Source organism: Haemaphysalis longicornis, unplaced genomic scaffold (genome assembly GCF_048455015.1).
Source record: "Haemaphysalis longicornis isolate Haplotype H1 unplaced genomic scaffold, Haemaphysalis longicornis Haplotype H1 scaffold_10, whole genome shotgun sequence".
Lineage (NCBI taxonomy): Eukaryota > Metazoa > Arthropoda > Arachnida > Ixodida > Ixodidae > Haemaphysalis > Haemaphysalis longicornis.
The window spans coordinates 144,504,237-144,521,165 of NW_027526204.1; positions in this window are offsets into that span (position 1 = coordinate 144,504,237).

Genomic DNA, 16,929 nt, shown 5'->3' on the forward strand with positions numbered 1-16,929 from the left:
GTGTGCGTGTTATTTGTTACAGGGCGCTTACCTGTCAGATAAACCCCTAGTAGGGCCAATCGTTGTTGTTTATGGAATTTCCGATGCATGGGCGTTTTTTTTTTTTTTTCCCGGTGGAAACAGATAAACAACAAGCACACGCGCGCGTGAAAGCCGACGGCGTACGGGAGGACAGGAGAGCTCCCGAACCGGAAGTGGCGGCTCTCCGCGGGAGTAAACAACTCATGAGCCCTTGCGCTTTTTACCGGTCACCTAGTGAAGGCCACAGGTAGCGACAGTGCCTTTTTATTTAAAATAATCATACGTGCGCGGTGACCGTCCACAATACGAGGTTTGGTAACACGTGCAAGAGGCGTGTATGTGTGCTTTGCTGTCTGTGTTTGCATGTTTGGCTTGTGCAATAAACGTGTATATTACGCTCGCCGCACGTGACTATCGAATTGTCAGGCGGGTCTTATATCATCTTGTTATGGCTTGCAGGCCGCGGGTGCCCGGGTGCTGCCTGTTGCCATTGGTATGTTTTCGGCCGCATGCAGCTTGCGAAATTTTCGTTGTAGCGCGTTGTGCGCTCTTTTCCGTAATATACTTCAAATGGAAAAGTTGTTGCATGGGACAAATTTAAGCGATCTGGCTTAAATTGGCGGCCTTTTGGGCCACGGTGAAGCTGAAATTCGCCTTCGAGAGCCGCGTTGAAAGTTTCTTGTGGCGCACGCGTCGGCGTGCGCCACAAGAAACTTCCAACGCGGCTGGGGTGGGCGCTTTTCACTCACGGAGCGCAGTGTAGATGGCGCGGCGAATGGTCGCAATTGCCCAGCGTTCCCCGCGCGCCGGAGCCTGCTCACGCCGGCGGGCGCGTCGGCGGTACCCAATTCGTCGGCTTTGTCGTCTGCTTTAGTGACGGCTGTTTTGGGCCTGTTTTGGCGCAGCTTCGCGTCCATTGCGCGCTTCCTTCGCACGGCTTGATTAACTTGTTCGACAGCACCTCCTGGGTGATCCGGACCCGACGGAATAGACCCTTTGCAAAAAGGACGGCCGCACTGAACTCATAGCGGTGGCAACACTGGTGGTTAACGCGACGACGCCATGATAAAAGAAGTGTCGCGCTGAAATGCCTTTGCGGTTGCGCGTTTTGGCCCATCGCTTCACAATTCTGCAGCCTCGCAGAGAGATATTTTTGGTTATTTTGTATATACTCTGCTAGTGCTCTTGTAGCAGCATAAGGCACGATGCCCACGCTCTGCTGCGTACTTCTTTGCAAGCGGCCCGTTTGCGAGCAGTTATGCGGGGCGAAATGTACATATACGACGCTTTAATTTGTCAGTCTCCAGGGCAATTAGTCTTTTTTATACACAATCTTGAGAACTGTGTTTCACGTGCCGGTCACGACTTCCACCGTTATTGGCGCCGAACGTTTAGGCTGCACAGTTGCTTCGGTGCAGGCGAATTCGAGCCTGCATTCGTGATTCGCTCTGCCCGCGCGGAGTATGTTCCCACATCTGTGAACAGCAAACGCGCTCGTCGTCGTCGTCTTTTTTTTTTTTTTTTTTTTTTTGAGAACTGTTTAATGGTACGGTTTTACGTGTGGATCACGACTGCCGTAGTTTTAACGCGAACGTTGAGGCAGGATTGTGTTGGTGCAGCAAAAAATTAGAGCCTGCAGGCGTGTTTCGCCCTGCTACATTTCAATAGCAGTAGATCGGGAATGCGTCTAGGACTTTATTTTTTGTATTTACATTGTGCACATTTCGTTCTCTCGTGTTAACGGCGCATACCGTGCAGCGACCACGCCGTACTCGAACTGAATGAATTAGAATCCTGGTTTTCGATGCAAGTACGAACACCCTGACGCAATGCGGGAGTTGTACTGGCTATGTGATACAGTCGGAAGATACGTCGCATGTTTATAACTTCCATAACTTATTTGCATGTGTCCTCTCAAGTGTTTCCAGCTGGCATACAGACGAAAATAATGGATCGCAGCAATCAAGAGAGATGAAGGACAATAATTTACTGCCCCCCCCCCCCCCCCCCCCCAACCCCGGGCTGCAGTACTTTACTGTACTGCAGCGGTGGCGTAGAGGTAGAGCATCTGCCTCGCGTGCAGAAGGACCATGGTTTGAATCCCGGTGCCGGACAATTCCCACCGAATTAAAAAAAAAAATCCGCGTATTGATGGCATTGCAGAATATGGCTTGAGGTGCGGCCTGACCCCGGCGACCATTGCCGGTAACGCGCTCCCTCACCAGAGCAGGATTGGCCACCCTGGTGTAGTAACGGCCACAACCTCCCATGAATACACCAAGTAACCCACGGCCCTCAGTCTCCAGTGGCTACGAAGCAACTGACCACGGCGGCGGTCAGACCTGTGACGCAGCAGAGGGTGCTAAGAATCCCTGGACCCGGAGAGGCCGCCATTGGAATCTGAACCTGGCAACGTTTGACACGAGAACCTTATCTAGTGAAGCGAGTCTAGACGTGTTCGAGGAATTAAAGGGCATTGAATGGGATGTCATAGGGCTTAGTGAGGTTAGGAGGACGGGTGAAGCCTTCACGGTGCTGAAAAATGTACACGTCCTATGTTACCGTGGTCTAGTGGACAGAAGAGAACTGGGAGTGGGATTTCTAGTCAATAAAAGCATAGCTGGCAACATAGAAGAATACTATAGCATTACCGAAAGAGCAGCAGGTGTTGTAATTAGACTCAATGAAAGGATCAAGCTCAAGGTGGTACAGGGATATGCGCCCACATCCAACCACGATGACCAGGTAGTGGAACTCTTCTATGAAGATGTGGAATCGGCCATTGCTAAAGTAAAAACACAGTATACCGTAGTTATGGGGGACTTCAATGCTAAAGCAGGCAATAATCAGGCTGGAGACAAGGCAGTTAGGAACTATGGTCTGGCCTGCAGAAATAGCAGGGGGGCCTACTAGTTAAGTTTGCAGAACGGAATAACCTACGCATAATGAATACCTTCTGTAAATGGGAGAGCCGGAAGTGGACGTGGAGGAGCCCTAATGTGGACCATAAAAATGAAATAGACTTCATATGCGATAACCCTGGCGTCGTGAAGGATGTGGAAGTGCTTGGAAGGGTAAGGTGTAGTGACCACCGTATGGTAAGATCTCGAATTACGCTAGAATTTGAGGAGGGACCGTAACAAGCTAGTACGAAAGAAGCCGATTAATGAGCTAACAGTAAGGCGTAAAGTAGAAGAATTCAGGATCGCGCTGCAGAACCGATATTCAGCTCTTACCGAGGAAGCCGAGCTTACGACACAGGAAGCCAGCGACAACCTTACACGCATTATCACGGAGTGTGCAGTAGAAGTCGGGGGCACGATGGCTAGACAGGATACTGGTAAACTTTCCCAGGAGACGAAAGATCTAATTAGGAAACGGCAAATCATGAAAATCTCCTCCCTAGCTGACAGAATAGAACTAGCGGAGCTTTCGAAGCTAATCAATAAGCGTAAGACAGCTGACATACGGAAGTATAATATGGGGAGGATCGAATACGCTGTAAAGAACGGAGGTAGCCTGATAGCATTGAAGAGACGTCTTGGCGTGGACAAAAATCAGATGTATGCACTTAAAGATAGGCAAGGCAATGTCATCACAAATAGGGATAAAATAGTCACAGTGGCCGAGGAGTTCTATAGGGATCTGTACAGTAGCCGGGACATCCAGGATAATGCCGAACGAGAAGGTAGTTCCGAGGAGATAGACATCCCACCAGTAACGACCGAAGAAGTAAGGAAGGCTTTCAAAGCAATGAAAGGGGGCAAATCACCTGGTGAGGATCAGATAACAGCAGACCTCTTGAAGGATGGCGGAGAAATTGTACTTGAAAAACTGTCAAACCTGTATACGCAATGCCTAATGACCGCAATGGTACCGGAATCTTGGAAGAACGCGAACATCATCCTAATCCATAAGAAAGGTGATATGGACTTGAAAAATTACAGGCCGATAGGCTTACTGTCAGTCGTATACAAGGTACTTACCAAGGTAATCGCTAACAGAATTTCTGCAACCTTAGATTTCAGTCAACCTAAAGAACAATCAGGGTTCCGTAAAGGTTATTCAACAATGGACCATATTCACACGATCAATCAGGTGATAGAGAAGTGTGCTGAGTATAACGAGAAAGCATTTGACTCGGTCGAAACCCTAGCAGTCATTCAGGCATTACGGAACCAGGGTGTAGATGAGCATTATGTAAGAATACTAGAGGATACCTACAATGGGTCCACAGCTACCATCATCCTCCATAAGGAGAGCAGTAAAATACCTATAAGGAGGGCGTCAGACAAGGAGACACAATCTCTCTAATGTTATTCACAGCATGTTTACAAGAAGTATTCAGAACGTTGAATTGGGAACAGGTGGGAGTAAGGGTTGATGGAGAATACCTCAGTAACCTCAGATTTGCTGATGACGTTGCCTTGCTAAATAACTCCGGGGACGAATTGCAAAGCATGCTTTCCGCACTGGACGAACAGAGTAGAACCGTGGGCCTGAAAATTAATATGCAGAAAATCAAAGTAATGATCAATAACCTCGGTACAACACAGCAGTTTGGGATAGGGGGTGAGGTAGTGGAAGTGGTAAGCGAATATATCTATTTAGGCCAAGTTGTGACCCCGGATCCCAACCATGTGGCAGAGATAATTAGAACGATCAGAATGGGGTGGAGTGCATTCGGCAGACATTCTCAGATAATGAATAGCAGCCTACCATTGTCCCTGAAGAAGAAAGTGTATGACAACTGCATCTTACCGGTACTCACCTACGGGGCAGAAACTTGGAGGCTGACTAAGAGGGTTCAACTTAAATTGAGAACGACTCTGCGGGAAATGGAGCGGAAAATGATAGGTTTTTACATTAAGGGACAAGAAGAGAGTGGAGTGGGTCAGGGAACAAACGCGTGTTAAGGGCATATTAGTAGAAATTAAGAAGAAGAAATGGAAAGTTTGACATCCACCTAAATGCAGCCATACGGCTACAAAGGAAAGCTATACAGCTTTCTCAGAAACTTCGCAGTTGAAGAAAAACTCGTCCAGGTCCTGCAGAATTCGAAACCGGGACTGCTTAACCGGAGCAGTCGCTCTACCAACTGAGCTAACCAGGAGGCTAGTCGTTAGTAGCGCGAAAGCGAATTGATCAACAACTCGAAGTGAAGGACAGGTGTTAATCGACCAGATTTAGGGGAAATCCCCAAGGTGGAGTAAGTTTCTGTGAAGGAAAGTTAGGTGGATGTCAAACTTTCCTTCACAGAAACTTACTCCACCTTGGGGATTTCCCCTAAATCTGGTCGATTAAGAAGAAATGGACGTGGGCAGGGCATGTAATGCGAAGGCAAGATAACCGCTGGTCATTAAGGGTAACAGAGTGGATCCCTAGAGAAGGCAAGCGTTGCAGGGGGCGGCAGAAAGTTAGATGGGCAGATGAGATCAAGAAGTTTGCAGGGATAAATTGGTCACAGTTGGCACAGGACCGGGGTAATTGGGGAATAATGGGAGAGGCCTTTGCCCTGCAGTGGGCGTAGACAGGCTGATGCTGCTGATGATGATGATAAATTTACTGTCTGCAAGGCAATAGAAGTTCGGAAGATTTCGTGGAGGTAAGAGCAGTGTCTTTATGTATGGTTTTGTACCTTCTTAAAATGGTTTAGAAAGTTTGAACAGTGGCAACGTGAGCGCTCAGCAAATAACGGGCCCCTTATAGTCCGTTCATAACGGCCAGCCGCCACTACGACGGGGCAAGGGCTCGAAGACTAAGCGAGTAGGCAGCGGTGAGGCTATTCGTTCTTAGTAACAAATCCTGCAATCGTTTGCTGCTGTTCGTCATCCCAGAAGACGGTATTCTACGCTGAAATTGTAGGATCTCGTAGGGTCTGTCGGTCGACTACCTTGTCCAATAAGTATAGAGGACGGCCACCAGGGGGCCATGCAGTTATGACGTGCCCCACATGAGCTCCCGCTTTGCCTCGCCGTTACCTCGAATTCTAACCTTACCACAGCCTGATTTTGATGTCAGTCGACGCCTTACAACTTCCGCTATCGGCTGACACCGGTATCTTCGTGCTACGACTACGTTCGGCGGAGAAAGCTGCCGCGACTTTCTCCTACTGGTGAGCTGGCCACGCTAGGCCTAACCCCGCCACTTCGCCTGTCGGCGCACCGCACACTCCGCCGCGCACGTGCTCGTGCTTGTCGCGCCAGGGCCAGCGCCGCAGTCGGCGCCTGGCGGGGGATCCCGCGTCGGCCATGCACAGCTCCAAGACGACCACTTTACCTGACGCTCCGGTCCTCCCACCCTCACAGCAAGACGCTCCAATGGCCACGGACGCCCAAGGTGACCCTATGGACACCCCAGCCGAAGGCGATATCGACCTTCCCGGAACTTCTTCCACTACCCCACACGACAACCGGTGGATAGAAGTACGCCGACGCCAACGATCCCTTGGAACCCCAACTGCCACCGATCCTCAACGCTCTTTACCCACCACCACACCACGAAGCAACCACCTACGATCGCCACCGCCACCAGCCCCGCTTCCGCCAGGAGACATCGAGAGTGCCTTTCGACCCCCAGGCGGATTGGACTTGAACTCCCACGACCCCCTCACCCTTGCCTCCCACCTGCAAACGCAAGCCTTCCTTCCTCCTCATCCGCAAGATCAAATCAGGCTACACCTGCGTACCAACTTCGTTGTGATTAGCACCCCTCTGAAGGACCGCGCCCGTCAGTATGCGGCGCTCAACAATCTCCGTAGCAACGCACGTGACGGCATCAGCAAACTCAGCTGTCGGGGCAGTATCCGGTCTTCCTTTGGACAGGAACGCTGATGACGTCCTCGGCGACCTGATGCACTTTAACCCCCATCCTCACATCCTCGATGCGCGCCGCATGGGCTCCTGCACACTCGCACAGGTTACATTTCATGGATCCACAGTTCCTTATTGGATACGCTACCATACGGTAACATACGCTGCACTCCCCTACAGCGCAAGACGGAAGCCTGCCCGCGCTGCTGGACCGTTGGACACCGGGCCGAAGTATGCCCCTCACCGGCAGCCGACAATCGCTGCACCATATGCGGAACTCTCAACCCTTTCGCGCAACACACTTGCCAGCCTCGCTGCATAATTTGCTCGGACCCTCGCCTGCCCTCCGACCACCCGCCGCCGAATCATCGTGGACCGCGAGAACCCAGCGTTTTCGGCACCCCGAGGCAATCCCTCGTCTACGAAGACGGCTAAGCTGACCAGCCGACCTCCCAAGACAGACTCGGGAACCCATTCCCAGCCATCCACCTTCATGGCCGCTACCAAGCCGCCCCCGCGGACATCGCCAGGGCGCCCCGTTGCTCAAGACTCTGCAGGAACCCCAACCTACGCCCAGGTGAGCGCGCGAGGGCAGACACCCCTCCGTCCTCCTCCGTCCCCCCAGCAGCACTTCCCCCCGCTCTTACTCTCTCAACACCGACCCACCCTTACAGAAAGCGATACCAGCAATGCCAATGGACAGTTACTCCGAACTCAAAAAGCCAACCCAAACAGGAACTAAAGAACATTCCTACGAACGCACCACCTGCCAAGCGCCAGGCCACCGACCCCACCACCATCCCACAATTTACCTCTCGCATACAAGCTTTGGAAACCCAATTAGAATCCCAAGCCTCTACCATCACCGCCATCTTTAAAACTTTAGAGAACCTCTCCTCCCGATTGTCCCTCATGCTAACTAGCATCCAAAATATAGCACTCTCCCCCCAACCCTCCATGCCCCAACTTCGGTCTACCCATGATGACTCGATCGACCCCTAAACAGTTAGTTATCTGGCAGTGGAAGTGCTGAGGCTTTAACTCCGAACGCGCACTTCTAACATACAATCACCAGCCTTATATAGCAAATATATAGCCTTATATACCTTACCATCGGCGACAATATATCCTTATCTTCGGCGGCCAGCTATAGCCGCGGCAGGGGTCGGGGGTACATCGTGTGGTTTGTCTTCTGGGGGGCGGTGATCTGGAAAGTCAGTGTGTCGGTGAATCGTGGCAGCTTTTCAGTAGTGTATGAGATCATGATCATGGAGGGTGTATCACTGCTCTCACTGTATACGGTTGCCACGTCTCCAGCCCTACAATGAGTGCAGTGCTAGCTACCTCCTCCCTTCTGGGCCTTGTCTGGGTATCCGCCAAACCAAGTCGTTCGGAATTCGGCCCTTTACGAAGATGTGTATATTTCGGGCACGTGAGGCTTTGCGTGCTGCCAGTAATGACATATGGGGCAGGCACTTGGCGCCTTACCAAGTGCCTTGAAGGAAAACTTGGGTCCCCCTAACAAGCAGTAGAAAGTTAGTGAGTTTTTTTTTTTTTTTGCAATTTTAAAGTAATCACGAATGTCAGAAGCAGAAAGATGAAAGGTCCGGAGCTAGGGTCTAGGTGGTGTTGACCAGGACCCGACTGCGCATGCGTGCAGGGAGGGCGAGGAGGTTGCCCCTCAACGGAGCGAATGCGCGGGCATGGCCAAGGCCTGCTCGCGAAACTAATCCCCCCTACCGGGACGAATGTGCACCTGCCTAGTGGGGTCACGGCCTCCGCGATCGGCTTCCGGCGGCGCGCCGCCGGCAGCCGATCGCGGAGGCCGTGGTGGGGTCCCGCCAGCCGCCGCCGTAGCGTTAGCGGGCGGTACCCGCTATGCTAAAACTCTACGGGAGCACGGGAGCTTTAGGAGTTACGTTATATATGATCAGCACTGGTTGGGAGAGGTCAATGGCCGCGTATATGCTTGTGCATATCCCATCGCACCGCAACCTATATACTGAAGGAGCCCGTCGTTAAGTTCGGGCTCCTCATTTAATTAATGAAAGCCGCGGGTAGCTTATGTGTCGGCGTTGCCTCCGCTTGTAGCTGCCATGCTGCGTTCCGTTCATGCAGCCGCAGGGACGCGAAGCCGGCGGCCGCCGAGAGCACGGCCGAGAGCATGCTTTGTGTTCCTTCCTTTTGTGTGGCAAAAGACGGGGGTGCTTAGCCCGAGTACTTCTGTTGTGTTGCTATGCGGTCAGTTCGACCGGTCTGTATCAGCGAAAGGCAAATGGGTGCGCAGCAGTGAAAAGAGTTTCGGCGCGTTCGTCGAAGTTGACAGCGGACGGGAAAACTCGGAGGCTCACGCTACGGCGGCGGTTTAGCGGGACCTGACTGCGCATGCGTGCGCGGGAAGTGCGAGGAGGTTGCCCCTCAGCGGCGGGAATGAGCGGGCATGGCGAAGGCAGGCCCGCGGAACTAATCCACCCCACCGTAACGAATTTCCTCTCCCCAGTCGGGCCCCGCTACCGGCCGCCGTAACGTTAGCGGACAGTACCCGCTATGCTAAAACTAGTGTCAAAAAGGCGCGCGGCGCGGTCTTTGAGGATTTTACGAAGCCGGCGTAGGTGCTGTTGGTTTATGGGTCATTCGCCTCGATGCTCGCCTGGGTTTGAAGGAGCCCGTCCCGGCAGTCAGGCAGCGGGCAGCGGCATCCCTCAGTCTAGGAAAGGGATTAACTTACGACTCCCTTATTGTGCCAGCGCGCGCGGGGACAAAGGCGAGGCGGGAAGGCGAGTTCCTAGGACGTTAGCCGCGCGAAGATCTCTCTAAGCGTTCCGCTTTTGCTTTGTGCAGGTGCCGCCCGCTTAACTTCATGGTTCGACCACTCCGCGCGGTCAGTGACTTTAGGTGGCAGATGTCCTGTATTGGCTTGTCGGTTGCAAGAACGTGTGCGGGAAACGCACTATGAGTGCATGAGAGAGAGAGTGTTGGTTCATGTGACCGCCGGTGGGGACATGCTTAGGATTGGTTGGTTCTTGTGGCCAATCAGTGGTCCATATGAATTATGTTGAAAAGGGTTTTCGCTCTTTCTTGAACGCCCCCTTTGGAGGCGTGGTTTTTGGGATCAAAACCCGAGTGTCAGGTTTTGTCCAGGGTCGGTCGGTCGAGGGGATCCAGTTTAGTATAGATTATGGCCGAACAGGATGCTGCGGGCAGAGTGACAAAGTAACCGTAATTCTGCCCTGATGTAAATACTTGGAGTAATGTAAATAGTGTAAATAAACCTAATATCCAGCAAGAAAGGCAGTCCTCATCCCTCAAAGCATCGCACGTCGGTCATCGGCGCGAGCCGAGATCGTCCGGCCTCTCGTCTCGAGCATCAAAAGAACCTAACTATTTCGTCTTCACCATACACCAAGAAGATGGAGAGGCAAAATACAACTCCCGTTAACTGTAACGTGAGGCACGATTGAGCCAGAACGGCATCGTGTAGTTTGAGCGGGAGGCAGAGGCCTTTGTTGAAATACCACGTTTGTGTGCGTGTGTGCGCGAGCGCCCGTGTGGTTGGGCGTGTGCGAGAGCGCAATGCGTTGGCTCACAATCGGAGTATTTTGCGTCGCATATGGGAAAACTTTTTTTCGCTTGAAGAATGCTAGAAAGGAAGAAGAGCTATAGCCTAAAAATGCATTCAAATTGCGCGCTAAAACCGTGTGTACCGACAGCTCACTGGGCCGCCACATATGTTTTGTATTGCCATCAGACAAAGCTTGAGGTCGTCATCCTTATTGCCACGGGCTTGGTATAGCTACGGTACGCTATTAATTATAGCACCAGTACAGGCGTAAGGGCGTCGACTTTTAAATGCAGAGCATTTCTTAGCCTCGCCTCTTCCTGCGTCGGACGGCGTCCACAGCTCCGCGTCCGCAGCAGGTGCGCCTCTCCTCCTTCCCTCCTCTCTCTCAACAGCAGCTGGCGCGCGCATGCGTCGTAGTCAGCCCGTTCGCTCCGTCGCGGTCTCGGCGTAACAGGTGCGTGATAGCAGCGCGGTGGGGCGTGGAAGGGCGCGCGCTGCTTGCGCATGCGCGCTCTCCCCCCCCGTACTGCTCTCCCTCTACTGCGCGCGCTGCAAATATAAAGCGGCTAGCGGTCGCTCGTGCTTCAGCCACTGCGTTGCTCCTTCCTTCCTTGGTTGACGCTCGCTCCACCCTAACGCGACTTTGCTCTCTCTACCCCAAACCAACACCTACGCAACTACGACCCAACTACCCACCGTAACGCGACTTTACGCGGCGTTAACGACCCCCAATGCTCTGCATTTACTCGTGTTCCCCTCGCGGGAAGGCGCGGGAATTTTTTTCTGATTAATTTTTTTCCTGTGCGCGCGTCCATGTAAAAGAAAACAGGTATTTATTAGACCACAAAAGAAGAAAGAACAATAACAGATAAACAGGGGCTTATGGTAACCCGAGTCGTTCTTTGAAAGACAGACCATATATTATGCTAAGTCTAAGCGCTACCAAGCCAGCAGCTTCTACGGTACTTTTTGCAAGAGGCTTATTCATAGTAACAACGCCGGCAATTTTGATAAGTTTCCGGGCTACTATTCAACCATTAAACTGGAGCTATCATGTTTACAGTTGTCCTACTCACTTATTTGCGCCATTTCTGCCCACGGATAAACGTTTATTTTTACTGCCAAGGACACTCCTGCTACTCTTCAGCTCTTTTAATTTTTTTTTAGCAGCAGCGCACCTTCTCTGCTTGCTTCAGTCACCCTTTACACTTGTAAAATGTCTTGGAAACTCCCCGCGCTCTTGCCAAGTTCAAAGGCAGAAGTCGTCGAATAACCCTAAATTGTGGCACCACCAAAGGCAAGTACGCTAAAGGCAGTCACTTGCCTCAAGTGACGGCCATTTCCCTCGTATCTCACATAGCCCACGGCTCGCGCCACGTCCGTTTCTTCCGCCGCGCGGAAGAGTTGGCTGCAGTGATACATCTAGCTGAATCGGGTGACATTTCATTGGAGGATAGCAGCTACCGGAGGCTCACGCGCTCACGCTGTGGCGGCGGGTTACCGGGACCCGACTGCGCAGGCGCGCGCTCGGCAGGACGAGGGGCTTGCCCCTCAGCGGAGCGAATGCGTAGGCACTCGGGGAAATCGCGGCCCAATATGGTCACGTGAACGCCGAACTTTTTATCCTTCCGGCAGTTGGCGCGAGTGGTAAAAAAGTCTATTTAAAATTAGGTTAACACACAATATCATACTTTAAAATTTTTGTTGGTTATTAGACTACACACTTTTATTTATGTAACAAGTTGAATAGTTGTGAATGTACATTTTTGTGGCTTCTTTATGCACGATATGAAGGCAAGCCGCAAGCGCAAGCCGCCCTTTGTCTGTTTCGGCAGCGTTTGCACGTGCGTTTCTGCAGTGCTAACTTCTTTTGTGCAGAAAGAAACGACCAGTGCTTTCTTCGCGACGTCGGTTTTGCATGCTGAACTAAACTTTGAGTCTTTTTTTTTAAAGTGCTGGTGTGGCGTGTCATATTTGTTTCCTTGTGCTTCAAACGCTGCGAGCACTGAGTAGCCTCGGTGAAATCAGACGTTCTGCGTCTTTAGGATAAGAGCACGTGGATAAGAGCTTAGGAAACGCCCCGGAAACGCGTAAGAGAATTTTTTTAGCCTGACGTACGATATTTCAGGCAGGTCGTGCCGTTTGCTGAAGCGCTGAGGGATGTCAGCGGTACGCGCCCGTCATCGCACGTAGCGTTCACGTGCCGCAAACGACGGCAGTGAGTTGCAGAAGTTGCCGGCCGGCCGGAGGTCTGTAGACGAAGCAGGCTTTGTGCGCCGTGGCCTCCGTGGCTGCACTGGTTACGTGAGCCGGACGCTGCGTTGTTTTATACTAGCTAGTCATTGCTAGCTTGCCCAACTGTTACTGCCAGTATTTATTATGGCCGTGATGCACTGCAATGCCGTCCGGGCGAACGTACTACGCGACGAAGTAGCCGTATCTGCATTATTTGGCTTATCTGGGCATAAAAATAATCCGCACACTCATCATAAAGTTTTAGACGGGACGCATACCAAGCTGCCTGCGTACCAAGCGAACCCACTCGCCGATGCCAAAGACGCGCTCGCGTCGCTTCGCTGTGGCGCGTCAAAGTGCGGTGAAAACGCGTTTTTAGTCGGCAGATAACAGCTTTCTTTGCTCGAGGTGGGGTTGAGTACGCAGTGAATCGAAACCTTCAAACTTGGTCTTCGTTCTACAACGGTTCCACACTTGCCGTTTTTTAAAGCGTTTGCTCTTTTTCCTCTAGTCCTATTTTGGCTAGTTTCATAAAACACGTATTGCGCATATTGCGCCTATTCACCCTGAGCTGTGTGTGTTCTTGTCATATTTCTCAGTCCATGGCCTCTGGCGGTCATCAGTACGACGCTCACTGCTGCTTGCCATGGTGCCCACACACAGTCGCCAGGTGCCCGGTCTCGGGATGCGTTTCTTTAGCGCACCTGTGGTGCTACAGGTGTGTTTGTTTTTTGTATTACGTTCATTTCACTCTCACTGTTCGTCCTGATTTTACAAAAAAGGCAAGGGGATTCGGGCTATGTGAGCAGCATTATCGTTTCTGTTATACCGCACGATAGCTCAATTCCATTAAGAATGTGCCTAACCAGTGTTGCGCAATTACAAAGACGCATATTTTTAGTGTTGCGAATAGCGCGACCGCACGATTGCTGCATAGAATAAGAGAACTTCTAATGTTGTAAATTGGTGGCATGTACTCGAGGCAATACTCGAGTACTATTTGCAGTGAAATTTACAGACTGTTCGCAGGTCATCTGTCATTGCAAACAGTTTGTGTATTATTTCCCCTATCACCTGTGCAGGTCTACAGCATGGGTGGCCTACACTGGAGGAGGTGCCATCAAGATAAAGCCAACCAGCCAGCTGCATTCGTCATATCAGATATGCTGTAAGCACTTCATGGCACAGGACTTCATGGATCCTGCCCTCACACGACTCACGAAAATGGCCGTGTGAACTGTTCTCCCGGAGTTACTCAGTTGTAATAATGACTCCCTGCAGTGCTTCTTGCTGCCGTATTGATGCTCCTGGTGGGTTCGGCAAATATATTCCATCTTTTGAACCTTGCCATTAACACCCGGAAATGGAATGCAAGTCTCGGTAATCAACAAGGCGTGACAACTGAAAAGCATATCGTTGACACAAGGAACAAACGGTTTTTTATCTCTGACGTGCCTCATCTCGTTAAAACCACTCACAACAGCGTCCAGTCTTCAAACTCCACTCGCAAATTATAGTTGCTGGTAGGACTAATATTGTGAGACATTACATCCACGAAAACCCTTTCACAATATGAAGACTACCAGGGTAAGAGGTCATGCTACATGTCGTTTGTCACCGTACGTGCCACGTGTTGTTGGAGGGACCTGAATGGAAGAGAACCATGTTGGGACCTTTGTTGTCGAATGCTCTAATAACGTCCTCAGCCAGGATGGCTCTCTTGCTGCGCCTTAGAAGTTCGCCGGTACATAGTGTAACCCCGCAACAAGGAAAACGTTAGTCGGGTGTTTTTTTTTTTCTGGCAAATTGTGTACTTGCATCGTGGTGAATAGATGCACCTGTTGTAAGTGCAGTGTATGCCGACTGTGTAGTGTGGGGGTCCTCTTCGTGGCTTTTTTCAGGTGAAGCACAGCTTGCTAACTTGCGCAGTACTCCCATGATGTGCCTCATTTATCAAATTGCACTGTAATTCTTCTTGTTGTAATCAGCCAGATAAAATGTATAATGGTATGTTGTATGCACATATGCTGTGTAATCCGCGAGAATATAGGTGGCACAGACATTTTTAACCTCTGTCATAGCACATGGTGGGTTGTGAAACATGCCTGATGTAAAGTATATACTCTAGTAGCATTACGCACTGCCTGGTGCCTAGATGTGAGATTCAAAGCAGAGTAATGTCATGTTCAGTTGTGCGTTTTGTGGGAATCGTGGAGAACCGCGGCCCGCGATCCCGAGCCGGCGCGCGCTTCGGGAGAAACGCGTTGCGCTGAAACCGGTCCGGCGCTCCACTGGTTCGTCGGCGCCCCCCGAGAGATGGCACGACCGGTCCGTGCGGGGCATAGGCGCGCGGGCGGCGCGAACGTGTGTGCGCGGAAGGGAGACTCTCGCCGGAGGTCCGGTCGGGACAGGATCGGCGGGTGAGCGCGCCGGTGGCGGATACCATGTATCTCAGGTGTAAACTGTTTGTCGCACGCCGTGAGTGCCTGCCTCCCGTTCGCGATCACGACCCGGACGGCGTGATTCGTGAACGCCGTCGAGCCTTGTGCTCGCATGCTTTGGGAGGACCCAAATAAACGTCTGTGCTTCGGCACTACTGTCTACTGTGTTCGCGTATCGGCGAACCTCGCTGGACTGCCGTAGGTGCTGGAGCACGCGTGGTTGACACGCCGGGAGCTGGCGTGGTGGACTACGCCGGAGTACTGGCTAGGTCGCCCCGAAGAACCCCACGATATCCCACATGGCGCCCGAACGTGGGTCTTGTCTTCAGATGAATTAGAGGTTGCTAGCTCGCCGAGAACAATGCCGAGCCTTCGGTGCCGATGGTGTCCGCGGGCATCTGCGGTCAGGGCGGGAGGTCCTCATCTTTACGGTGTCTGCTACCATAGACCACAGGCGTAGTTCAGGCTACCCGCTCGGCGGTGTTTGCGTTGCTGCAGTCGCAGCCCGCTACGCTTTGTCCGGAAGATTTCTCCGACCAAACGCCTCGCGCCAGTCGGTTGCAGGCAGGCAGTTATGGTGCCCGATACAGCCTTGACGGCAAACGTGTAAACCTTCGTATACGTACTAGGTGGTACGACCGAAGTATACACGCTCTGTATTTTCCGAGCACCACAGTCGTGGCCCCACGGGAGGTACGTAGGCCTTGTTTCAACATGGCGGCTGGTCGCCCTCGTATCGCCGTCCCCGCGCAGTTGCGCCGGCGGCGCCGGTTTGAAGTTCCCCGCAGGCGCGGGGGACACTACCGAACGAGGGTGCGGCGTTCGAGAGTTCACAAACCGCACGATAAGCCCGCCGCTACTGCACTTCGAGTTCGAGGCGTAGTGTTTGCCGATTTGACGCCTGACAAAGAGCGAGTGGGAACGCTGAAGAATCAGTCTTCTTTCTCTGGGGGGGGGGGGGGGGGGGGGGTGTAAGCGGGAACAATGGGATCGTTGTCTCCGCGCTTACGGAGTGCGTGCGAATAATCGATGCCGTTAAGTCTCCGCTCGAGATTGCGTTTAGTCAGTAAGAGCTTCGCGCGGCCCGGCAGGGGGCTCGTTGGTCGCGACCGTTCACCAGTCTTTGGAAGAGTCAGACTCTCAGGCGACCTATCCCGGTGATGTGCGCCCGTAAGCCGCTGGTATTGCGGTTGGCGCTGGCTCTACGGCAGCTTGTATTGCTGCGAGCGAGTTGCAGGAGCCCCGCCTGCTTGATGCTGACGCAGCTTTGCCGGCCAACGCACCAGGCCGAAATAACCAGGATGGGTGTTTCGATGCCGACAACCCGTAATAGTCAGGCGAGCTGCCTCCAGGTGGGGGTGGCTGCTGGAGCACAGTTACCGGACTGCAAGGAAGCGAATGTGCAAGTGGAGAACCCGCGGGCATGTAGCTTTGTTACCCTATTTGGCGAGGTCGTCGATAAGGTTTCTGGCCAGTCACAGGAGGTTGCGGAGTACTGCTGCACCCGACTTCAAGTATAAGAATCGTTTGCACCAGTTGGTGAGAGCAAGACCTGCAAGCGGATACCACCATGAGCCACGCCAGTCACCACTGCCACGGACAGCGAGGATGGCCTGCTGAACCACCTGCGGGGCCGAGCGCAGACCGCGGAGCTACCGCCAATTGCTGCTCCGGCCCGCCGGGCCACCGACCTTCTGTCAGCCAACCGTTCGGGAGGGCCTGCTGTCGAAGTGGCCACGGAACCCAGGAGGCGGCAAGATCTGGCGCGTATACGCGAGCGGCGCGAGCCTTCGGGCAGCCGCAGTGGGCGCGGCCGTTCCTGTTACCACCTCGAGCTGGGAGTGGGGGGCGCATCATG